At 44.2% G+C, this 26,928-nt stretch overlaps 1 protein-coding gene across 1 annotated transcript in view; it reads left to right on the top strand.

The window, feature by feature from the left end:
* The window catches only part of KCNMA1 (potassium calcium-activated channel subfamily M alpha 1), a 1,310,561-nt gene that overhangs the window by 719,662 nt on the left and 563,971 nt on the right, over window positions 1-26,928 (top strand). The window lies entirely within an intron of this gene.

Raw genomic sequence — 26,928 nt, 5'->3', positions numbered from 1 at the left:
GTGCTCTGCATATGTTTTTATCATAATCCTGCATGTTGCTGCAGCAGATTCTTTCATGCTTTAGAAGTGCACCTCAGTCCTTTTAAAGACTGCTGCACTGTTAGCACATGTTTTATTGGCTCACACATCTTTGTGATAAGTTTCTAAGACTCCTGAGGCAGGCATTTGGCCGAAACACGGTGCTGTGTCAAGTCCTTTACTCTCAGCAAGGCAACCAAAAGGGAGGATGGGGGGGGAGGGAGAATTCCCTGGGTCTGACATCCAAGGGGGGACCCAGCACAGGCAAGATTCTTCCAGCCTGCCTGCTTCGGGGTCTGTTTCTCTCTCCTGCTCCTGCGTACCGGGACCCGGATGATTTCATTAACGAGATAACCCGGGTGACTCGGTTTATCGTGTTAATGCATTCATCTGTGTCCCAGCATGCAGGAACAGTCGGACAAAGGAAGGTAAGAGAGCAGGAGGCCCAAATGTGGGGAGGCAGCATAAGTGTGTATGGGGGAGGGAGGGGGGTTGGCACAAGTGGGGCGGCAGCCCTGCAGCAGCCCAAGTGGGGGGGGGGGGTGGTCTTGCCCCAGGCCCAGCTGTGTCTCTTGGTGGCCCTGGCCCTCAGAATAAAGACCACCCTTTTGTGAACAATTTGACTGCATTGTCATTTTTCATTGAATGCAGAAGTGTCGTCCTGTTGCATACACAACTCCTTTGTCTTAAGATTGTAGTGTTTATTTCTGTTCTTCCACCTCAATGGTTTTCTTTGGGGGTTCCCTGCAGTTTGCCGTATGTGTGTGCTAAGCATGCGGTATGGATGCACTAATCAGCTAGCATGCTGACACTACCGCTGAGATAACTGGTTATTATTATTTATTTAGATTTTGCTCACACCTTTTTCAGTAGTAGCTCAAGGTGAGTTACATTCAGGTACACTGGCTATTTCTCTGTCCCAGGAGGGCTCACAATCTAAGTTTGTACCTGAGGCAATGGAGGTTTAAGTGACTTGCCCAAGATCACAAGGAGCAGCGATGGGATTTGAACCGGCCACCTCTGGATTTCAAGACTGGTGCTCTAACCAGTAGGCCACTGCTCCACTCGTGACCACACCATGGGAGCATGTAGCACCTCCTAAATAAGGGGCCCTTTTCCAAAACTGCAGTGAGGACTAACACATACTTACTGCAGGGTGTGCTGAGGCGTCCTGCGGTAATTTTGAGATGTGCACATGCTACCCCTGTGCTAAAAAAATAAAATTCATTTTTTGGCACTGGGGGAAGAGATTGGGCGTATTCTGAGAGTGGGTGTAACTGATTAGCACATGAGCCCTTACAACCTGCATAATAGGCAGTGGTAGGGTCTTGTGTGCTAATGGCCACATCCTAATGGCAAAATTAGCATGCAGCTATTAAAAGGAAACTCAAAAAATTGGCCATTTTATCCCAGCGGTAAAAATGATCTTAGCTTATGGGAATGACCCATGTAAGGCCATGCTAAGGCCACTTTTTACCAATGTTTGGTTAAAGGGCCCCTAAGAGTGGTAAGTTCTACCACATCTCAAAAAAGATGTAGTGGAATTAGAAAAGGTGCAGAGAAAGGCGATGTAAATGATAAAGGGGATGGGACGACTACCCTATGAGGAAAGGCTAAAGTGGCTGGGGCTCTTCAGCTTGGAGAAAAGACGGCTGAGGGGAGATATGATAGAGGTCTATAAAATAATGAGTGGAGTGGAATGGGTAAACGTGAATCGTTTGTTTATGCTTTCCAAAAATACTAAGACTAGGGGGCATGCGATGAAGCTTCAAAGTAGGAAATTTAAAACGAATAGGAGAAAATTTTTCTTCACTCAACATGTAATTCAACTCTGGAATTTGTTGCCAGAGAATGTGGTAAAGGCGGTTAGCTTAGCGGAGTTTAAAAAAGGTTTGGACGGCTTCCTAAAAGAAAAGTCCATAGACCATTATTAAATTGGACTTGAGGAAAATCCACTATTTCTGGGATAAGCAGCATGAAATGTTTTGTACTTTTTGGGGATCTTGCCAGGTATTTGTGACCTGGATTGGCCACTGTTGGAAACAGAATTCTGGGCTTGATGGACCCTTGGTCTGTCCTAGTATGGCAATACTTATGTACTTATCTAGATGCCCTTTTACAAAAGGCGCAGCAAGCCTACTGCGGCCTTGCTGTGCGCCAATTGAGCACTATTGCCCCCACCATGCGCCATTTTCAACACTTAGAATATATATATATATATATATATATATATATATATATATATATATATATATATATATATATATATATATATATATATCTTAGCACTGAGGCTGCCCCAGAAAATGTTCATATGGCACGTGTTTAACTTAATACACTGCCATTTCCTTTTCTTAAAAAACCTTTTAACCTCTGTGGTAAAGGGGGGGGGGGGGGCTTGCACACGGCAAATTCACGTGCCGGCGCTACCACAGGGCTCCTTTTACCTCAGCTTGCAATGGCTATGTAATAATGCTAACATTGGCACATGGCCATATATTCAAGGAATCTGGAGTTGGCAGTGGAGGAAAAGGGCACAGATAAGGGTGCTGCACTGAACACCTGAAATAGATTTCCTGTCACTATGTCATGGCCCTATCTTTGGTCCTATTCAGATCCAGGCTAAAAGCCCATCTTTTTGAGACTGCTTTGAACTCTTAACTCTATATTTGTCTAATAGCCCTGTTCGAAATCATTCCCATAACAAATAAAACTCCTTGATTTCTTACTTCTCCTGTTTGCCTTGAATTGGTTGTAAGCTCTATAAAAGAGGGATTGTCTCTTCAGTGGCGTACCAAGGGGGGGGGGGGGGCGGGGGGGCGGTCCGCCCGGGTGTCCGTGGGAGGGGGGGTGCTCCGCTGACGGCGCTGCAGTCAGCAGCGCTCATCTCCTGCAAAGCAAGCGGCGTGGAAGGCAGCCTGCCCTTCTTGTAAACGAATGAAGTAAATCTTCTCGTCGTCGACTCGTTGGGCCTTCGCTCACTGGGCCCTGCCCTCCGCGAGGGCGGGACCCAGTGAGGGAAGGCCCGATGAGTCGACCACGAGGAGATTTACTTTGTTCGTTTACAAGCAGGGCACTGGGCACAGATGTGAGGCGTGGTCGCGGGACAACTGTGAGGGAAGGGCCTGAAGGTGATGGCAAGAAGAGAACGGTGTGGGGGGGCCTTCTGGGAAGTGCCGTCGTCGTCGGGGCTCTGAGGCAGCTGCTAGGCGCTCCCCTCGGTTTCAGATGGGAGAGGGGGGGTTTCATATGGGAGAGGGAAGGAGTTTCAGAAAGGAGAGGAAGGAAAGGATTTTCAGATGGGAGAGGGGGGGTTTCAGATGGGAGAGGGAAGAAGTTTCAGATGGGAGAGGGAGGAAAGGAGTTTCAGATGGGAGGGGGGGTTCAGTGGAGCTGAAACTGGAGGCTGAAAAGGGGAGGCAGGTGGGAGATGTGGGCTGGGGCTAGAACTAGGGGCAGGTGGGATAAGGGGGCTGGAACTGGGGGCTGAAAAAAGGGGCAGAGAGAGAGAGGGGACAGATCCTGGATGGATGGATGGATGGATGGATGGATGGGGAGGAGGGAGGGAGGGAGGGCAGACCCTGGATGGATGGGGGGGGGGGGGGGGAGAGGGAGGGCAAATGGTGGATTGAAGCGGGGGAGAGGGAGGACAGACTGTGGATGGATGGATTGGGGGGGGGGGGAGAGGGAGGGAAAATGGTGGATTGAAGGGGCAGAGAGAAAGGGCAGACAGTGGATGGAAGGGATAGAAAGGGCAGACGGTGAATGGAAGGGGGAGAGAGGGCAGATGGTGGATTGAAGGGGCAGAGAGAAAGGGCAGACAGTGGATGGAAGGGATAGAAAGGGCAGACATGAATGGAAGGAGGGGGGAGAGAGAGGTTAGACAGGGGCAGATGGTGGATGGAAGGGGCAGAGATAGAGGGCAGATGTGCATGGAAGAGGCAGGGAGACAGGGTAGACATTGGATGGAGGGGACAGCAGAGAGGGCAGACACTGGATGGCAGAGAGAGACCGAAGACAGATGCTGGATGGAAGGAAGACAGTAAAAAGAAGATGAGGAAAGCAGAAGCCAGAGACAACAAACTGTAAATAAAATATATATTTACTTTTTTTTTTTTGCTTTATGATAAAGTAGTATTGTAGCTGTGTTAATAAATGTTTATAATAGAACATGTAAATAAGGTAATCTTTTTATTGGACTAATTTTAATAAATTTTGACTAATGTTCGGAGAGCAAAACCCCCTTCCTCAGGTCATGATAGGACACTGTAACAGCACTATACTGTATTGACCTGAGGAAGAATGTATTAGTCCAATAAAATACATTAGCTAAATGTATTAGTCCAATAAAATGGTATTTTATTTTCTATATTTGTTTTATTTCTATTTGTTCATTTGTAAAGTGGTGATTGGTATTTGTTAAGTTTTTTCAAATTTACAGCTGCTGTCTTTATATTTTGCACAGTACTAGGGGACATTTTCTGTTTCTGTGGTGTTGCATTGCATGCAGAGTCTGGCATCTTGGGGGTTCAGTTTAATTTTTCTCCAAATAGAATGTTTATGATTACTTATTCTATAGTGGATTAGGGTGTATCTGTGTTTGTGAAAAAGACATGGCTTTCAGTTGGCATTGACTGTGCAGGATCGAGGATCTATACTATTCTGTCTGGTTTTGTTTTACAATAGGCGAATCGATGTTCTAGTGCTCACTGTAGTGTTTAAGATGCTTTCCTTTTCCTTGTGTGACTCGTAGAAATGACTGCTTATGGTATGGTACTATAGGTCCTGAGTGTTTTGTATTCTCGGTATGCCTAGTACTGGATTTTGGAGGGGGGTGTTAAAAAATGGCCGGCCCCGGGTGTCAACTACCCTAGGTACGCCACTGTGTCTCTTACATGTGTGTGTACAGGACTACATATGTGTAGTAGAGCTATAAAAATAAGTAATGGTAGTAGTGGTGGTAATTTGCTGACAATGAAAATTGTGAGATTGTAGGTCATGGTTAACATTCGGATTAACAAGTGGTATCTGTTCTAGGTTAACGTGGAAGCACTTACCACCTCCATTTAGGAGGCGGTAAGTGGCCCTGTGTTATTCTGCATTACGCAGTTTGCACTCGGTAAGTGCAGTGTGTTAACTGCCAAATGCTTTCCACGCCTGCTCTCTATCCATGCCACACCTTTTGACAGTGAAATTCCAAACAAGTAATACATGGTTTAATGCACGTAACAGGCAAGCTACTGCAAAACTCCTTAACACAATAACAGGGTAGCCTGTTTCCATGTACTAGCTATGAGTTAAGTGCTTAATACCCTTTAGTACAAGGGCCCTTATGTCACAGTTTTTTCAAAACAGCTATAATCCTATTTTAGCATTCTTATTTGCTGTGATTGCATAGCCACTTCAAATGACTGTCATGGCAATATTGGTTGTACACCTAGAGTAACAATTAAATAAGAAGATATTGATTGTTGAGGAAGATGAATTAACTTCACAGGGTAATGTCAGCAGAGGTAGAACAAACCACAAAAACAGCAGTTAGGAGTACATCCTTGATGTGTTTCAGTATGTCAGAGGAACATCCTTTTCATGTATAGATTGAGTACATATTTTAAACAGTGAAACAAAATTTTGTTTAACATTGCCTCAAAACAGGTCACATACAGCCAGTATTTTTTAGTCTGCAAAGGATGAAATTCAGAACACTGCAGTAATGCCCTTTATATCAGAACAATTTATAAATATTTTCTCAAGCTTACATTGCATACTTTACTACCAGTACCCAAAGAGCATTACGAATAGAGGCAGCTAGTTTAGTGGGGTTTAAAAAGGTTTGGATAATTTCCTAAAAGAAAATTCCATAAGCCATTATTAAAATGGACTTGGAAAAATCCACTACTTTTTTTCTAGGATAACTAGCATAACATCTATTTTACTCTCTTGATATATTGCCAGGTACTTGTGACCTGGATTGGCCACTGTTGGAAACAGGATACTGGGCTTGATGAGTCATTGGTCTGTCCCAGTACAGCAAGGCTTATGTTAATCATGAATGCAAAAATAGTAAACAAAGCAGTTAATCATACAATATTCAGTGGCCCCAATATTCAAAGGCACTTATCCAGATAACAGCAGCCATTAACTGGTAAGCACCCTAGATGGCCCTGTCTATGGATTTTCAGTGGTACTATATAAATAATCCCATGGCAGAAGAAGGGTGGAGTGTGGGCATTCAACCCAATTATATGGAAAGTGGTAAGATTTATTCCTCTATGAGCCAGATTCAGTAACTGACACTCAAATATAGGCACTGGAAAAAATTTGTGCTAAGCGCTATTCTATAAAGGGCACTCTGGCTTGTATCCTTTTCAGAATAGCGTTTAGAGCGGATTCCCATGTCTAACTTTGGGTGCAAGGACTTATGTCAGCTGAAACTTGGTGTAAACCTGGCAAACAAGTTGGGCACATAACCCCAGTATTTCGTAACAGTGTGGCTAAATATTTGGAATGCCCCTGACCTGCCCTTACTCCTCCCATGGTCATGCCTCCTTTAGGGTTTTGCGCAGAACACTTGGGGGTTCAGCTTTATAGAATAGTTGCATAGGCAGATGTTCGCATAAATCCAAATTAGTGACAACTCCAATTAACTTCAATAATCAGTTGTTAGCACTCATTTGACTAGTTTACTCATGCATCTGGGCTCCACACCCAAATTTGGGTGACCTATATAGAATTCAGGACTATCTGTGTATTTATCCAGATAACTTAAGCCCACAGACAGCTCCTCTTACAAAAGTTTCTTGAAGGGTCAGTTATGTCAAACAGGAGAGAGGGACTCCAAAGCACAAGAAACCAAGCCAAGTAAAAAAAAAAAAAAACAGTGGGCTTCCAAGGAGTTTTTTAATTTTTATTTATTTCTACATTTCTACCCCTCATAAAATGAAGGAGTTACAATGATACACGGATATCCAATTAATACCGATCAATATGTCTTGGAATAACAGAGGTATCCATACAATGATAGGGGAGGAATGGGGTCTAGGTAGTGGAGGAATATCTATTAGTAGAAGCTAAGGTGTGTTGGGTCCAGGCTAGAGATGGAGGAGATGTTACGGAATAAATGGTGATTCATATCCGATTCATAATGGGGCTTCATAGTTACTTATGAAAGATCAGGTAATTATCCAAGCACTTTAGTGTTTTAGGGAGTGCATTCCAGCTCTTAGTGCATCGATAGGTGAAGCCCGATGAGTAGACTGTTTTGTATCGTAGACCCTTGTATTTGGGGAGGTGTGGTGTGAAGTAGTTTCATGCTTCAGTGTGTATGTTGCGTAGTGGTAGGGTTATTAGGTTTGACCTGTATTTTGGTGTAAGACCAAAAAATGAGTATGTATTCTAGTGTGCAGAGCTTGAAAGTAATTCTTGCCTGGACGGAGAGAAAGTGCAAGGCTTGCAGCAGTGGGCTGGCTCTTTCAAAGTGCGATTTTTCGTAGATCAGATGTACAGCGGTGTTATGCCATTAGAAGTTTTCTTACAATAATATCTTTGCAGCCGACTTAGATGATGTTATGTAGCTTCTGATTCACCTGAATTTCCACAGTGCATGGAACATTTTCGTTGCAACATTCTTCACTTGTATTTCAAGGGACATGCTGCAGTTCAGTGTGATTCCTAGGATTTTCAAGTTGCCTGCTATTGGGTAGGTGATGCCGGAGAAGGCTTCTTTGCAATAGGTGGATGTGAATACTAAGAATTGAGTTTTATCCCCGTTGAGTTTGAGTTTGAATGCCATAGCCCAGGATTCCAAAATGTTCAGTCCTTGGGTTACCAAGGTGTTGATTTCCAACATGTCTTGATCGAATAGAATGCATATGGACACATCTGTGTAAATGAACAGGTTGAAGCCATGTATTGATAGTTTATTTGCTAGTGGAGTCATCATTATCTTAAATTGTGGGGTACCACAAGGTTCACCGATCTCACCCGCACTGTCTACTGTCCATGGGGAGGGAGGTGGAAGAGTATGTTGTTCATTTACCTACTACTACTAATAGCATTTATATAGTGCTACCAGACGCATGCAGCGCTGAATATTTGACATAGAGAGACAGTCCCTGCTCAAAGAGCTTACAATCTAGGTAAAACAGACAGACAAGACATTATGGGCAAGGGAATTACAGGGTAAAGAGGAATAGGGGAGGAGGAGGGCAAATGAGTAGCGGCTAGGAGCCAAAGGTAGCAGTGAAAAGGTGAGCCTTCAGCATAGATTTAAAAACAGGTAGAGATGGAGCTAGACGTATGGTAGGATCTGGATGTGAGGAAGCCTCTGAACCATTGAGAACCTCATCTCCAATGCCTAGTTTGTCCAGCAGTATTAGTAGGATTTGGTAATCAACTATGTCAAAAGCGCTTGATATGTTGAATTGTAGGAGTAGTATTTTCTTGCCCTTGCTGATTTTCCACTTGAAATTGGCCAGTAAGTTTGTGAGTACTGTTTCTGTGCTGAACTGTGGTCTGAATCCCGATTGGGAGTTGTGGAGAATGGAGAAGTTGTTGAGGTAGTCCATTAGCTGTCTGGTGACCAAACCTTCCATTACCATGGCCATGAGGGGAATGGAGGCCACAAGTCTGTCATTCAAGACTTCACTTTTGCTTTTTTGCATGGTCTTCAGGATTGATGTTGGTACTATTCTGCCTCTCTCTGTTGGGAATAGGCTGTTGGTTAGCATGAATGATATGTGGATGTGAATTTGGGCTACGAAGTGTGCCGCGGCATCCTTCATTTGATAGTTGGGACATATGTCTAACATGCAGTAGGCCTTTGAGAGCTTCTTCACAGAATGAGCGACTGCTTTGAGTGTGGGGGTCGGGGGGGGGGGGAGAAGTCCAGATTCTGCCTGCTATGACTCCTGTGTGCTGTGCTTCCACTGCTTCAATGTACAGTTCTAGGTTTCTGTTGTCCTGTGCTAGTCCCTGTCTTAGGCTATTCACTAGTTGGCATCTAAAGTTTATTGCTCCCTAGTTGTCCAACACAAGTGATGTTTTGACATAGCACCTGCATCAAGGTTTGTAAGTCCTTTGTTCCTTCAAAAATCAGTAAGTGTTTTGTCAGAAGGAGGCAGAAAACAGGGGTTTTATTGGCAAGCTTAAGTGTTGTAAATGGGAATTATTGGATATTTATTTATTTATTTACTAGTAAAAAAGCCCCGTTTCTGATGCAAATGAAACGGGGGCTAGCAATGTTTTCTTCTGTGTGCATGTGGGAGTGTGTGTGTCCCTGCCTTCTGGCCTCTCTCCCCTCCCCCCTCTGAGTCCTTCACTGTTACAGAGCCAGCGATTTGATTTCGTGCTCTGCTGTTTTCCTTCACTGACTGTGTTACAGAGAGGGCGGGGCAGACACTCATAGGGAAACCGGATATCTCGCCCCCTTCACACTTCCGGCTGGAGGCTTCATAGAACGTTGGTGTTGCCTTTTATATAGAGAGATTGCATTTGTATCTCACATTTTCCCACCTTTTTGCAGGCTCAATGTGGCTTACAATGTATCGTTCTTGGTGGAAATAAAGTAGAAAACAGACACTTAATGTTACATAAACAGACACTTAATGTTACATAAAGACCTTGAATAGCATAGTAGAAATTGAATAGCATAGTAGAGACTGTATAGCATAGTAGAAATTTAAACAAGTAGATATATGAAAACAATTCTGAATATAGGTAGGAGGAGATGTGTTACATTTACATTTGTTGATCTTTGCATGCGTTAGTTTGTATTTTAGACCTTTGCAACTGGGGAAGTGAAGATTAAGGAATGTGCGGGATGATCTTTTAGCATTCCTGGGTGGTAAGTCAATCAGGTCTGACATGTAGGCTGGGGCGTCTCCATGAATGATTTTATGAATTAGGGAACATATCTTGAACGTGATGCATTCTTTAAGTGGGAGCCAGTGTAACTTTTCTCGTAGGGGTTTAGCACTTTCATATTTTGTTTTTCCGAATATGAGTCTGGCTGCGGTGTTCTGGGCTGTCTGGAGTTTCTTGATTATTTGCTCTTTACAGCCAGCGTAGAGTGCGTTGCAGTAATCTAGGTGGCTGAGCACCATTGACTGTACCAGGTTGCGGAAGATGGTCCTTGGGAAGAAAGGTCTTACTCTCTTTAATTTCCACATTGAATGGAACATCTTCTTAGTTGTGTTTTTCACGTGGGTTTCAAGTGTTAGATGTCGATCGATAGTAACTCCAAGAATCCTTAAGGTGTCCGAGATTGGAAGGGACAGGTTTGGTGTGTTTATGGTGGTGAATTTGCTCGTGTTGTGTTGTGAGGTAAGTATGAGGCATTGGGTTTTTTCTGGATTAAGTTTCAGTTGGAATGCATCCACCCATGAATGCATGATTTGGAGACTTTGGTTGATGTCGTTGGAAATTTCCTTTAAATCTTGTTTAAATGGGATGTAAATCGTTACGTTATCTGCTAATATGTATGGGTTGAGGTTTTGGTTGGATAATAGTTTGGCCAAGGGTGAATTAAGTTGAATAGAGTCGGTGAGAGGGAGGATCTTTGTGGAACTCCACATTCAGGTATCCATGTGGTTGATGTAGTCGAGTTAGATGCCACTTGGTATGATCGTGTGGTTAGGAACCCCTTGAACCAATTGAGAACATTGCCCCCAATTCCGAAGTATTTGAGGATGTGTAGTAGTAATATTCCATGATCAACCATATCGAAAGCACTGGACATGTCAAATTGTAGAAGTAATATGCTCTTGCCAGTTGCGATCATTTGTTTAAATTTGGTCATGAGAGTAACTAGTACTGTTTCCGTACTGTGGTTAGATCAGAATCCTGATTGGGAGTCGTGAAGTATTTAGAATTTATTTAAATAGTTAGTGAGTTGTTTGGTCACCATGCCTTCCGTTAGTTTGGTTATTAGGGGAATAGATGCTACTGGTCGGTAGTTAGTTAAGTCACTAGCACTTTTCTTTGCGTCTTTGGGTATGGGGGTGAGTAGAATATTTCCTTTCTCCTTTGGGAAGAGTCCATTTTGTAACATATAGTTCAAGTGTTCCATGAGGTCTGTTATAAATTGTTGAGGGGCAGATTTTATAAGGTTGTTAGGACAAATGTCTAGTTTGCAATGAGATTTAGTGAATCTTTTGAGAGTTTGGGAGATGGTGTCGTCTGATAGTGTCTCGAAGTTGGTCCAAGTTCTGTCTGCTGGGTATTCACCAGGGTCTGGGTCTAGACAGTCAAGGAGTTTAGCGTAGTCGATGGTACTGACAGGTATCATAAGTCGTAGTTTTACAATTTTCTCATGGAAGTATTTCACGAGATTGTCTGCTCCTGGTGCATCTGTGCTATTAGTAGTGACCGGTGTAGTATCTAGTAGTTTGTTCACGAGTTGGAAGAGTTTATGTGTGTCCTTGTAGTCTGGTCCAATTTTAGTTTTGTAATATGATCTTTTAGTTTGTCTTATGGTGTATTTGTATTTTCTTTGTAGTTGTTTCCAGGCGTTGAGTGTGGGGTCGCCTTTATTTTTGTTCCATGCTCATTCTAACCTTCTAACTTGTGTTTTGAGTTTTTTTAGGTCTTCTTTGAACCATGGTATTGGTTGGGGATGTGACTTTTTTTTCTTTGTCATTGATATGCCACAACATTGTTGGGTATTGTATTTAAGTTTTTGTTGAAATGTAATAAAGAAATTTGAACTGTTAAAAACAACAACAACAACAACAACAATGAGGGATAGGCTCCCTGCCCCTGTGTTGGGAGGCAGTAAGAATTTAGGATTTTCACATAGTCAACTGCATTCAAATTCAAGTAGTTTACATTTGTGGAACTACAAAACCACATGGGGTAAATTCTCAAAAGGTCGCTGAAATTTAGGCACCAGGATGATATGCGCTAAGCGCAAATTCTATAATAGCAGTAGTGCACACAACTGCCATTGTAGAATACTAGTGTAAGTCTGCATTTGCGTGTCTAACTTTGGGTACAAACAATTGCACCAGCTCAGTGGCAGGCTTAAATGGTTGCACCTAACTGTAGGCAGTTAGGTGCATAAATGATAGTATTCTATAACCTGCACGTGTAACTGCTTGACAAAATAGTTCTTCCTCCTTTTTTTTTTCCCAAAACCACATAAAAACCCACTTGAGAAGGCCCTTCACACTCCAGACTGTGAATGCTCTCATGTACTACCTTAAAAGAATTAAATCAATCAGAAAGTTTATGCAATTGTTTGTATCCTTTGATGCCAACAGGACTGGCACCCCAGTCTCAAAAAGAACTCTAGTAAATAGGTTAGTTTCCTGCATCCAGTTCTGTTAAAAGCAGGCAGATACTCCTTTCACCTCCAAAATGAATTTGCACCAGATTAGTGCTAATGCAGCTATGTTAGCCCTACCAAAGTTTTCACTACTACTATCTGCAAGGCAGTAACACAGTCCTCTCTCCATGCCTTTGCTTCCTAATACTGTCTGGATCAAGCTTCAGTAGCAGACATTGCCTTTTGGCACTCTCACGTTCTGTCAGTGCAGGCTGCTCTTGAATTTCCAAAAGTACAAGATATTGGAGCAACCCCAAGCTTGGGAATCACTCATGTGTGCTCTACTTATCCTCCTTGTTGATGAAAAAAACAATATTGCTCACCTGTAACACATTTTTCCTAGACAGCGACTTGATCAGGCATACAATCCCTCCCACCTCCCCGAGAGCAGCCTAATAAATTAACCTTTGGCAGTACTTGAGGAACTGAGGAGACTGTTGTGCGTGGCAAGGCGGTGCATGCCCAGAACTATGAATGTAAATTCTTAGCTGTGGAAAAAATTCCTCATTTATGTTGCAGATCAATCCTGCTGTCTATGGAAAGCATATCTTACAGGTGAGCAACGTTGCTGAATATTTAAAGCTAATTGAAAAAGTATTTTTTCACTCTACACAAAATATCAGTGAGATTTGTTGCAGGAGGATTTTGACAAGGTCATTGGCATAGCTAGGGCTGAATGGGGCCCGAGCAGAAAAATTAAGATAAACCCCTATAGCACCGTTTCTCCCTCTCTCTCCCCTGCCACTACCTGCCCCTGTCCTGGAGCTCGCATCTCCCTCTCTCCCATTCTATCTGAATTGTAATTCTTTTCATTACTGTTTCTTCTGTTATTTTCAATTTGTAAACTGCTAAGATGGTACATTCTCTGTTTGCAGTATATCAAATAAAGATGAACTTGAACTCTCCTCTACCAACCCTGCCCCCCTATCCAGGAGTCAGCATTCCCCTCCTTCCCTCCCCCTTTCCACTACAACTCTGGCATCTCTCTCTCTTTCCCTCCCTCCCTCCCTCCCTTCCTCTTCCCCCTCCACTGCAATCTGGCATCTCACTTCCTCTCCTCCTCAATCTTGCATTTCTCTCTCCATCCCTCTCCCCTTTCCATGCAGATCTAGAATCTCTCCCTCCCTCCTTTCCTCCACTGCAGGTCTGTCATTCGTTCCCCTCTGGCATCTATCTCACCCCTTCCCTCCTCCGTGGGTCTGGCATGTCTCCCTTCCTACCCACTGCAGGTCTGGTCTCGCTCTCTCTCTTCCTCCTCCCCATCGTGGGTCTGGCATTTCTTCCTTCTCCCTATTGTCCTCCAAACATTCAGCAGGTTGCCTGCTCTACACACAGGCCTCCTCAGATTGACCCTGATGCCTTCCTTCTGCATCCCTTGAGCTCACAGGAAGTTGCATCAGATGAAGTGGGATGCAGTAGAAGGAAGATGTTGGAGTCTGCTGGAGGAGGGCTGTGAGTAGCGCTAGCTAGTAGGCCATGGGAGAGGAGACCAGGCAGTTAGATGTGTGTACTACCAATGAGCGTCCTTACATGCTTGGGTTTTATATGGGTTTAGACAAGTTCTTGAAAGAAAAACCCACAAAGCATTATGAGCCAGAGTGACTTGGGAAAGTCATTTGTCGTGGAGGATGAGCAAGGTGCTGGGTACTTATGACTTGCCTTGGCCACTGCTGAAGAAAGGATGCTGGGCTCAATGGACCTTTGATTTAAACCAGTCTGGGATATCATATGTAAGAATAGCTTTATTTTAAATGTCCAGGGTACTGCTTAACTGTGATGTCTGTTTCTCTGTGCTTAGGCCCAATAGATTAGAAATATTTTTGTCTTCTGGTGAACTTTCTCACAGGATTTTACTGCCATCTAGTGACACAGAAGGTTTATAACTATAATGTGTCGGCTTAAAAAAAAGGATAACATAAAATGCATGGTCTCTATTGCTGTTTTTTTGTTATTGGTAATATGGAATCAATACTCAAAATGATTTAACTGGGCAGGAGAGGTTCTGGCCCATTTAAATTGCACTGACCAAACCAAGAGCAGTACTTAACCAGAGAGTGCTGCCGAATATCTGCTCTGACTTCTGTGGTACTCTCCGCTTAGTGCTAGAGCGGTCTGGTAGTGGAATTGCATGGTTGTAGAAGTTATCTGGGCAACACATAACCACACACATAACAGTCATAACTTACCTGGTCAGTTACCAGGGTACTGGATTAGGCCCAGTATATTGAATCCCACGTCAAATTCAGTCTGTGGTAGTCAGTGCCTTAAAAATTGCTGATAGGCACTGGCTGAATATCGGACCTGCTTTTTTTGTGTGTTTTTTAAAAATAATATTTAGAGATAAAAAATTTATAACTGCTCCTTTACACACTTACCCCTGGATTCTATAAAGGTGGCCCTTGGGCATGATCATGAGATGTACATGCAAATTAATTAGTTCCGAGCCATTAGCAATCAATAATTAGATAATTGACACCAGTTTAGCTATGGATTTGGTTGCAGGCTTTACCTCTGTGGCCTAGCTGTCAAATCTGCTGGATTTTTCAGCATTCCATGGGTCATTCTGTGTCCTCTATGGTGCACCTCCAACACTAATTGGAGGGCAAGTTGTAATTGTCGGGGGTATAGTTAGGATCGGATGTCGGGGATTATTGTACAGGTGTCACAGAGGGGGGTAATACTCCTGGGCCTGCAACTTGTAGCATGTACAGGCTCACGCTGCTTGTGGGTTGGCTTTCACACCCCTATTTTGCCTTTGCTTTATTGTCTACCCTAGGAATCTCGAACCCTCTGGTGGTATCTTGGTCATGCAGGGTAGCTGGGAGTTGTTCGGTAGGAATTTATTTTACATATAGTAGCAATGGTTAAGTGGCTTCTTGGGGTCCAGCTCACTTATTTCCGAGATCCCCAGTCTAGATACATAGGCAGATGCTTCTCCTTTTGGGCTTGGGTTCTACAGTTCTTCCGGTCTTATCTAAGTAGTCCCACCCATTGTAGGGAACTCACATCCCATTCATCTGGATTGGTCTGTCAGAACATAAAGGAAGGTTAAATTAGGCCTTACCTGATCATTTTCTTTCCTTTAGTTCTGGCAGACCAGTCCAGAACCCTCCCTGTTTATCTCGTTCTTTTTCAGATATATTTCCTTTCTTGAGGACCTTCGTTGTCATACTCCATGTCTTAAGTACCTACTCACTCTATGGAGTGGTGACTTGATAATCAAAGCTAGTTTTACTTTCTTAGTACAGGGCCTGAGTTGTACCTTCTTTCTCCAATCTCACATGTGCAAAGGACATGCCTTCTGATATAGTGGAATCTCTATCAGTCAGTAGAGACTTTGTTTCCCTAATTCACATTTTTGGTTGAGGATGCACCTCCTGACTTAGTGAAATATCCATATTTATTGGAGGATATGCCACCGTTTTCAATCTCCTGATGGCTGATTGCACCACTCCTGACTCAGGTTTTGCATGTTGTTTTCATTCTCATGCTGGCGAAGAATGAGTTTCACTATTCTTTCTTCAGTTGTCTCATTTTTTGGAGTTGAGCACCGTGACTTGGCTAGATGGTATACTGAGCATTCTACAGCTGTATAAGGCCTTAAGAGGGTGAGTCACACGGAACTACTTTCTGTTTTTGTCTCCATCTGTTGGTGGATGAGCACAACTACCCATTTGTCTGGACTGGTCTGGCAGAAATAAAGGAAAGAAAATGATCAGATAAGGCCTAATTTAACCTTCCTAAAAATTAATCTGCTTCAATCAATGATGTCACCGATTATAGATCAGTAGCATCCATCCCCCTACTAACTGAAGTCATGTAAGGCATAGCTGCAGCCCAGTTTATGGAATCTCTCATCTTTTTCACTCTTGCACAAATCCCAATCTGGATTTAGATCTTCTTACAGCACTGAAATTGTCCTCACAACTTCAAAAAGAAATTAGCTTTGATAATAAATTAATCCTGATGCAATTTGACATATCAATTGCATTCAACGTGGTGAACCATGACATACTACTAAATATATTAGGCCACTTTGGGTTAAATGAGAATGTCCTTCAGTGGTTTCATGGTTTCCTTAAGTTCAGATCTTACCAAGTAAAGATGGCTGATTCTATCTCTTCTTCATGGTCCTCTGATTGCGGGGTGCCCCAGATCTCCCCTTCTCCCCCATTCTATTCAATTGAGAGGGAGCTCAAGGGCAGGAAATGAAGTCTAGTGTCTGAAAGGTGCTTTTGTTGGAAGCCTTGAAAGAGGGCCTGGTGGTAGGCGTTAATCTTCTTTATTTATTGCATTTGTATCCCTCATTTTCCCACCTATTTGCAGGCTCAATGTGGCTTACGTAGTTATCAGATACAGTTAGTATTGTGCAGAGATTAAGTAGGGAAGAGAGAAGAAGGAAGGGACTGATTACAGTCCTTTGCACTCTGCCAGCACTGGTCGTAAATCTTGAAGATGTGTCATCTTTGGCTCTGACAGTGGATGTGAGTGACTTGCACCTGACAGCCTCTGTATTCACAAGAGGATTTGTTGATTGAACTATATGGGATGTAATAATTTTTGGCTGATCTTTGACTTTAGGGGGTGGGGGAAATAAGGGAGATTTATTGTAGGAAAATTTTCATAGATTTAATGATTTCAGTTGGAAAGTGCAGACCATTCATTTAGCTTTGCTGAGGCCTCATGTTATCGACACCATCAAGGGTCTACCGTATTGCACATTTTGACGTCATACGCAAAGAGGCATACCTTATCAGACAGCTCTTCAACAATATCGCTTAGAAAAATGTTAGAAAGAACCGGCCCAAGAACTGAACCTTGTGGCACACCACTAGGTTGTTACATGCCCTGATTGATCTATATCCAAATAAATACATGAAATAAAGACTTAACTCCTCTTTTTGTCATTTCCTTGGTCATTCCCACCCCTTGGCTTGCTTTGGCACACCACTGGTAACATCCTTTTCCGCGGAATGCGCTCCATTTACCACTACCCTTTGTTGCCTTCCACTCAACCAGTTCTAACCCAGTCAGTCACTTTAGGGTCCATATCAAGGGCACTCAGTTGTCCAGGTGGAACCGTGTCAAAGGCTCTGCTAAAATCTGAATACACCACATCTAGCGCTCTCCAAGTCAAAGAAATCAATCAGATTTGTCTGGCAAGACCTGCCTCCAAAGAAGACAAGACTCATAACAGCAACCACTATTACAGGGGATGAATCACTGAAAGAAATATCAAGGGCTGTCTTTAGGGGAGGGTGAGCCGGGTGGTCCTTCTATGAGAAGGGGTGCCATTGGGAGCCTGAAGCACACCTCTGTATCAGATGCACTGCACAGACTCTTAACCCAAGATAGCTTTGGAAATATGCTTTATTACTGTACTTCTAGTGTTCTGGCACCTATATCATATGAAACATAAACTTGCCCTCCCGCGGGAGGTGGTGGAAATGAAAACGGTAACGGAATTCAAACATGCGTGGGATAAACATAAAGGAATCCTGTTCAGAAGGAATGGATCCTAAGGAGCTTAGCCGAGATTGGGTGGCAGAGCCGGTGGCAGGAGGCGGGGATGGTGCTGGGCAGACTTATACAGTCTGTGCCAGAGCCGGTGGTGGGAGGCGGGACGGTGGTTGGGAGGCGGGGATAGTGCTGGGCAGACTTATACGGTCTGTGCCAGAGCCGTGGTAGGAGGCGGGGATAGTGCTGGGCAGACTTATACGGTCTGTGCCAGAGCCGGTGGTGGAGGCGGGCTGGTGGTTGGGAGGCAGGGATAGTGCTGGGCAGACTTATATGGTCTTTGCCCTGAAAAGGACAGGTACAAATCAAGGTAAGGTATACACAAAAAGTAGCACATATGAGTTTATCTTGTTGGGCAGACTGGATGGACCATGCAGGTCTTTTTCTGCCATCATCTACTATGTTACTATGTCAATTTTGGGGTAGCAGGCTTGAATCTTCAGGATTTAATATCTTCATATATGCAGATGACGTTACTATATACTTACCAGTAGAGTGGAGGAATGGCCTAATTGGTTAGTGCAGTGGGCTTTGATCGTAGCATCCTTGAACTTGATGGTTAAGCAGATTATAAATACCAGAATTAAATTTAGTAAATGCATCTCTGAAATTTTGATCCAAATCAAATCTGTACTCGACTTTATGGAATCTTGGACATCTGAGTTCAAACTTAAACTTAACAAAAATAAAATCAAGTTCCTGGTCATTACCAATCCATTTAATTCTACTTTAATTAATTTACTACTAATCAAATATCCTATCCCATTGAATCCATGCTAAAGATTCTAGGTGCAACTAGTGATCAGCACCTTATGTTTCAGCAACATGCAAAACAAGGTTATCGCCAAATGATTCTCAACCCTCTGGAAGCTCAAACACATCAGGTCTTACTTCCCATTTGGTATCCTCAGACTCCTTGTTCAATCCTTACTTCTCTCCCAGTTGGATTACTGTAATGCTGTTTTTCTGAGAACAAGCAGGCTTACCATTCTCACAAGTGGGTAGACACATCCCGCGTTGCCTGGGCTGGCAAAATGCGATAGAAAAGAAAGAGAGATTTCTGCAGCATGAGCAGCACTCCAACACACATGCACGAGTCCCTTCCCACTTGCAGCATGGTCGCACCTATAAGTTTTGTTTTCTTTGCCTGAGGAGCAGCAGCTTTTTTCGCTTATTACTCACATGTCCGGTAGAGAGCTATTTTTGTGCCATTCGGCAGTTTTTATTTTATTTATTTTTGTTACATTTGTACCCCGCGCTTTCCTACTCATGGCAGGCTCAATGCGGCTTACATGGGGCAATGGAGGGTTAAGTAACTTGCCCAGAGTCACAAGGAGCTGCCTGTGCCTGACGTGGGAATCAAACTCAGTTCCTCAGTTCCCCAGGACCAAAGTCCACCACCCTAACCACTAGGCCACTCCTCCTACCCGCTTCCCTTTTTTTCCTTTATATTCTTCAATTTGTTTAAAACAAAAAAAGTCCCTTATGAACCCTAGCTTTTTTGCTTGTGTTTAAGTTTCTGTTCTTTTTCAACGCGGGCCAGGTTTAGGCCTGTTCATTCGGGTCTCCTTTTTTGTGCCTTCTTTCCCTTTTTTAGGCACCATCATGACTTTTAATTTTGCCGCAGCCATTTTTTCCTTCCATGTCATTGAAGACTCCCAGTGGCTTCAAACGTTGTACCTGGTGCAATCGGACCATCTCGGGAAAAGACACCCATTCTTGGTGTCTACAATGCCTCAGGCCTGACCATAGCCCTGCCAATTGTGTCCTTTGTCTTCGTATGAAGAAAAGGACCCAAATTTCCAGAGAGGCCCAACGCAAGAAGATTTTTGGGGCTTGGTCCGGTTCTTCAATGTCAACATCGGCATCGAGGTCGGAAGGCATTGGCGTTGACATCGAGTGCTGCACCGGCATTGGGAGTCACAGTAGGAATGGTTGCTATGAGACCCTGAGACACTGGGAGCAGTGAGGCATCGAGTGGGTCTCCACCTGTCTCAAGGCTTCTTGCTATGCAGGCCCCCCGGGACTGTCCATTGTCGGACCTGACCCTGAGGCAACGTGAAGATTCAACATTTTCCTCGGCACCGAGGGCCATGGGTGACGTGCATCAGGCAAAGGCCAAAGAAACACTGTCACCGATCTCCATCGACACCCGGTGCCGGGAGCTCAGGGGCACCGAGAGATTTGGCACCCGAAAAGCATTAACACCAGGAGGACCACTCCCCCTCCATCCAGGAGGTGCTGATGTGTGCATCTCCTAGCAGCCAAGGTCCTGCTCCCGCACTGGCCCTGATGGTTCTGCAACCTGAGCTCCAACCGGCTCAACAGCCTTTACCGACAGCAACTCTCGATGAGCACATCCCGGCCTTGCTCCCTGAGCTTCTGGAAGACCTCATGCAGTGATGTGCATCGGCATCTGGGGTGCTTGCACCTGCCATGCCTTCTGCTGTGGCCCCACCTGGCCCTTAGCCTCCAGTGCAGCCTCCGACACCAGCCCCGCTTGCGGCCCCGGTGTTGACAGTCACCCAGGCCGGTACCCCATCGATGTCAGTGGAGGGAGTTTTATTGGAATCGAGGCAGAAGCCAGCTCCTTGACACCATTCTCAAGGGCTTGGGTCCTCAACGTCAAGGTGGGTCCGGTCTCAGACATCCCCGAGGGAAGTGCTGTCCAATACCGAAGACGAGCGCTCATGGGAATCAGAAGAGGATCCAAGGTAGTTTTCATCAGATGAGTCCTATGGGATCCCTTTTGAGCCCTCCCCTCCACCTGAGAGAATACTATCTCCACCTGAGAGCCCTCGTTCACCTCTTTTGTATGGAAAATGGCTGAAGCCATTCCATTCCCCGTAGATGTGGAGGATGAGCCCAGGGCCAAGATGCTCGAGATCCTGGACTACACCTCCCCTCCTAAGGAGACAGTGACTGCTCCTCTCCATGAGGTACTCAAGGCAGTCCTCATTAGGAACTGGGAGTCCCCTCTGCTTGTCCCTGTGGTACCCAAGAAAATCAACATCCAGTATCAGATCCACGAGGAACCTGGGTTGGTGAGGTCTCACTTACCCCACGACTCTATGGTGGTGGGTGCCACTCTCAAAAAAGCCAGGAGTACTAAGAACTATGCCTCAGCTCCCCCAGGCAGAGAAGCTAGAACCCTGGACTCTTTTGGGAGGAAAATGATTCAGGCCTCTATGTTCATCGCCTGTATTCAGTCATACCAGCTGTTCACGAGCATCTACTTGTGGAACTCAGTGCGGCAGCTGTCAGACTTGGTCAATGTGTTCCCTCCAGAGCAGGCTGAGCCATTTTGCCAGTTGGTCAAGCAACAGAAGGCGTGTCACAAGTTCTAGGCAAGGGGCACTTACAACACTTTTGATGTGGTATCAGGATCTCTGCCCAAGGTATAGCAATGCGCAGACTTTCATGGCTGCGTGTTTCTGACCTGGACCATTCTGTCCAGCAGAGGATGGCAGATGCCCCTTGCTAATCTTTAAGGAGAGAAGGTTGAGGAGGTTGCTGACCAAATTAAGAAGCACACTGATGCTATGTCTTCTCTATCCTGCTAGGCGTCTTCTGCAACTGCCTCCTCACCCAGGAGATATTTTTGTAGGTCGTGGAGTGCCCCCTTTTCCTATTACAGGCATATGTACACTCCTACGGCTCGCCAACCTGCTCAGGTTCAGCCCCAGGATGCTCGTTCTCATCAACAGCGTGTGCCTAAGGCCCCTGCTGCTCACCAGCAAAAGCAAAGGACAAGCTTTTGACTGGCTCCAGCAGAGCATAGCCACAGTAAATGTGTCTACCCCGGATGACTTGCCGGTTGGGGGAAGGTTAATGTTTTTTCATCAAAGGTGGGCTCTCATAACCTTCAACCGGTGGGTTCTTCAAATAGTCCGTCTCGGATACACCCTGAATTTGAGTTTCAAACCTCCAAATTGTCCACCGAGAGCTCATTCTTTCAGTTCTCAGCACAGGCAGGTACTTGCAGAGGAACTCTCAGCCCTTCTAAAGGCCCATGCAGTAGAACCCATTCCACCAGGTGAAGAAGGGCAAGGATTCTATTCCTGGTACTTTCTTGTGCAGAAAAAGACGGGGATGCATTCCATCCTAGACCTAAGGGCTCTGAACCAATTCCTAGTCTGAGAAAAGTTCAGGATGGTTTCCCTGCGCACCCTTCTTCCCATGATTCAGGAAAACGATAGGCTATGCTCTCTGGACTTGAAGGATGCATATACACACATTCCAATACTTCCAGCCCATGGGAAGTATCTTGGTTTCGGCTGGGAACACATCACTTTCAGTATCAAGTGTTGCCTTTTGGCCTCGTGTCAGCTCCCAGGGTCTTTACAAAGTGCCTAGCAGTAGTTGCAGCATCACTACACAGACTGGAAGTTCATGTGTTCCTTTATCTCGATGACTAGTGGATGAAAAGCACCTCCGAGGACAGGGCTGGGGAGTCCATGAGGATGATTATTCGGGTGCCTGAACTACTAGGGCTCGTGATCAGCTACCCCAAGTCCCATCTCCATCCTGTTCAACAATTGGAATTCATAGGAGCCATGCTCAATACAAAGAATGTCTGAGCTTACCTCCCGGGGGTGTGAGCGGACAATCTTCTTTCGCTAATGTCCAAGGTTCAGGCATCACAGCAGGTCATAGCTTGGCAGATGTTGAGATTGTTGGGCCACATGTCTTTCACAGTATACGTTACACCCATGGCACATCTACACATGAGATCTGCTCAATGGACCCTGACTTCACAGTGGTATCAAGCCACGGGAAGTCTAGAAGATGTCATCCAAGTGTCCCCGGAGCTTGTGTGCTCTCTTTGAGGAATTTGAAATGGAAGTCCCAAGGCCAAATTGGATTGAGTTGTCCACCATCAGTCTCAAAAAGTGCTGACGATGGATGCTTCTCTCTTGGGATGGGGAGCTCATGTAGATGGGCTTCATACTCAAGGAGCTTGGTTCCTCCAGGAAACGAATCTTCAGATCAATCTCCTGGAGCTCTGAGCGATTTGGAATGCTCTAAAGGCTTCCAGAGATCGACTGTCCCATCAAATTATCCTAATTCAAACAGACAAACAGGTTGCAATGTATTACACCAACAAGTAGGGGGGCACCGGATCTCATGATCGGTGTCAGGAGGCCATCCAAATGTGACATAGGGCTCGCCAACACAACATGTTTCTCCAAGCCACTTATCTGGCAGGCGTAAACAACGGCCTTGCCGACAGACTGAGCAGGATGCAACTTCATGAGTGGTCTCTACATAATGGGCCTACCCCATAAGATCTTCCAAGCATGGGAAACCCCCTCGGTGGATCTTTTTGCCACTCAATTCAACCACAAAGTCCTTCAGTTCTGCTCATGGCTTCAGGCCCACAACAGACTAGCATCAGATGCCCTCTTTCTTCATTGGGGATCAGGCCTTATATATACATGTCCTCCGATTCCTCTAATGGGAAAAACTTTGTTGAAACTCAATCAAGACTGTGAAACCATGATTCTAACCGCACCCTACTGGCCACAACAGATTTGGTTCCCTCTTCTTCTGGAATTGTCCTCTGAAGAACTGTGTAGATTAGAGTGTTTTCCGACCCTCATCACTCAGAACAAGGGGTCACTTCTGCATCCCAAACTCCAGTCTCTGGCTCTCATGACCTGGATGTTGAGAGCCTAGAATTCGCTTCCTTAGGTCTTTCGGAGGGTGTCTCCAAGGTCTTGCTGGCTTCCAGGAAAGATTCCATTAAGAGGTGTTATTCTTTTAAATGTTGAAGGTTTGCCATCTGGTGTGACAGCAAGGCCATAGATCCCTTTTCTTTTCCTTCACAGACTCTGCTTGAATACCTTCTACACTTATCAGAGTCTGGTCTCAAGACCAACTCTGTAAGGGTTCACCTTAGTGCAATTAGTGCTTATCATCAACATGTAGAAGGTAAGCCTGTCTCTGAACAGCCTTTAGTTGTTCACTTCATGAGAGGTTTGCTTTTTTCAAAGCCCTCTGTCAAACCTCCACCGGTGTCATGGGATCTCAATGTCATTCTCACCCAGCTAATGAAAGCTCCTTTTGAGACCCTGAATTTCTGCCATCTGAAGTACTTGACCTGGAAGGTTGTTCCTTGGTGGCAGTTACTTCAGCTCGTAGAGTCAGTGAGCTTCAGGATTTATTCTAAATTTCATCACAACAGAGTAGTCCTCTGCACACACCCTAAGTTCCTGCCGAAGGTGGTGTCGGAGTTCCATCTGAACCAGTCGATTATCTTGCCAACATTCTTTCACTGATCTTTTGCCCATCCTGGCGAAGCAGCTTGCACACCTTGAATTGCAAGAGAGTGTTTTACATGGAGCAGATGAAGCTCCACAAACAGTCCGCCAAGTTGTTTGTTTCTTTTGATCCCAACAGGATGGGGGGGGGGGGGGGGGGTCACTATCAGAAAACACACCATATTCAATTGGCTAGCAGATTGCATCTCCTTCACTTATGCCCAGGCTGAGCTGACTTTGGAGGGTCATTTCATGGCTCTCAATGTTAGAGCCATGGCTGTGTCGGTAGCCCACTTGAAGTCATCCTCCATTGAGGAGATTTGCAAGGCTGCGACATGGTCTTCAATCCACATCTCAGTACTGCCTTGAGCAAGATACCCAATGCGACAATTGGTTTGGGCAGTCAGTGTTGCAGAATCAGTTTGGGGTCTAGAATCCAACTCCACCCTACTAGTCCCGTTTTGTTCTGCTCCAGGTTGCATCCTCATCTAGTTGTATATAGTTTCAGGTTAATCTCCTCACCATTGCGAGGCCCAATTGACCAATGTTTGTTGTTTTGGGTGAGCCTGGATGCTAGGAATTTCCCCACTTGTGAGAATGGTAAGTCTGTTTGTCCTTGGAGAAAGCACAGATACTTACCTGTAGTGGGTAATCTCTGAGGACAACAGGCTTCACATTCTCACAATCCCGCCCACCTCTCCTTGGAGTTGTATTTTCTTCATATTTTATTTCGTATTTTGCTTTTGTATTAAACTGAAAGGCGTGTCCGCACTGCAGGCGGGAAGGCACTTGCGCATGTGCGTTGGAGCTCTGCTTGCACTCCACAAATCTCTCATTCTTTTCTATGGCATTTTGCTGGCCCGGGCAACATGGGATAAATCTACCCACTTGTAAGAATGTGAAGCCTGCTGTCCTCAGAGAATACCCGCTACAAATAAGTATCTTCACTTTATTCAGGTTGCAAGGAGTGGGTCCTAAAAAGACTCCACACTGCTCAAAATACAGCCACCTAATTTATTTATAAAGTTCCACGTTTTAAAAGAGTATCCACTCTGCTAACTAGACTGCATTGGCTCCCTATTAAATCTAGGGTTTTGTTAAGATATGTACCTGTATCTTTCAAATAATATACAGCTAGCTCAAGATTATATGCACCATCTAATTGAACTACCTTCATGTAATGCCTTCCTTGGAACCAGGGATTTCCGCAGACTCCACCCACAAATTTTAATGTCTGTTACAAATCAGTACTTTCCTCAGATTTTTCCTACATCAGAACTAAAATTTGGAACTCTCTCCCTAACGCCTCCCCCTGTTTAGTAAGCCACGCTAGCAGCTGCCGCACAGCAATACCAACATAGCCCATTCCATTCTAATTATATGCAATTTAAAAAGACGTTAGAAACTCATCTTTTTACAAATTATTTTCAAATTTCTTCACATTAGTCTACATTTTATGATCTAATTAACTGGTTGACAACCTTATCTTCTGCTTGTATTATGTCTTTATCAAATTGTTCATTGTTATAACCCTTCTATTAATCTGTTATTCCTTGTTACTCAATCCAATGTATTATGACCAATGTAGTTTTTCATTCTATATTAATTCAATCTATATTGTAAGCCACATTGAACTCAATACTTTTTGGGGATGATGTAGGATATAAATGTCATAAATAAATAACCTGTGATACTGAGCTACTGCAGGATAGTCACTCCCATGTTATGTTAAGATGTGGCACAAGACCAAATTTTACTAAACATTGATAACTACCCCCTTGAGCATGAGCCCCAAGGCTTTAAAAAATGTGAATACAGAAACCTTCTAACAAGCATAAAAGACTTAAGGACATAGTTTTCCTCATGCTTTATCAGACATATTTTCTCCTCTTTACAGGTCTAACATGTCATCCCTCATTTGCCCCACAAACTCCTTTCCTCACCACCACCGTCATACAATCCCTGAATTACCTGTATGTTTAGGCAAGGTCATCTTTTAGCTTTAGCTGCTTATTTTGTTTAGTCTTGATGATGAGATAAAGCTCATAAAAGCTAGTCAAGAATAAGCTACCTGGTCATCAACATTTATGAATGCAACACGAGCTTCAACATAGGCAGTGTTGAACAAAATACCATACACTACCTTGTCCTACCAGCAGTGTAATCCTTGACCCCTGAGACAGGCGGCCTCTCCCGCTGAAACATGGCCCTGTGTTGGGTCTTAGTTTGGTGCTAATAAAGGTGTTTTGTTCAATACGCCCTGCATTGAAGCTTGTGTTGCATTCTCTACTCATCTGCTTTCCTCGGATTTTACGTAGAGGTGTTTTCCTGTTTTGTGGTGATCTGTGTTTACCGGTATGTGCAGACTATGCTATTGTGCAGCATAGGTGAGTGAGGTTGCAGCTTATCTGAGGTAATTTATGGGATGGAACTGTTTTGAGGCAGGTGGGGATTACATCAATCAGTGTTTGTTTGTTCTTGTTTGTAATTTTATGATCAGGTATGTATTCATGAAAGCTGTAAGCGGCTTAATTAAAAAAAATAAATAAATAGCTTAGTCCATTAAAGTATATCATCTTATCTAGTAGCCTATCATACACACACACACACACACATATATATATATATATATATATATATATATATATATATATATATATATATATATATATATATATATATATATCTTTATTCCTCTTCCTCTGTTGTGAAGTGGATTAGCACAATATGCACACTACAGTCTACAAGTAAATAAAAACTCCTCCCAATCCAGGGAAAGTGCTAATATTATCCTACATATAACAA

Source organism: Microcaecilia unicolor, chromosome 5 (genome assembly GCF_901765095.1).
Source record: "Microcaecilia unicolor chromosome 5, aMicUni1.1, whole genome shotgun sequence".
NCBI classification, from domain to species: Eukaryota; Metazoa; Chordata; class Amphibia; order Gymnophiona; family Siphonopidae; genus Microcaecilia; species Microcaecilia unicolor.
The sequence above is the reverse complement of the archived record's forward strand: the minus strand, read 5'-3'. Positions and strand labels throughout refer to the sequence as shown.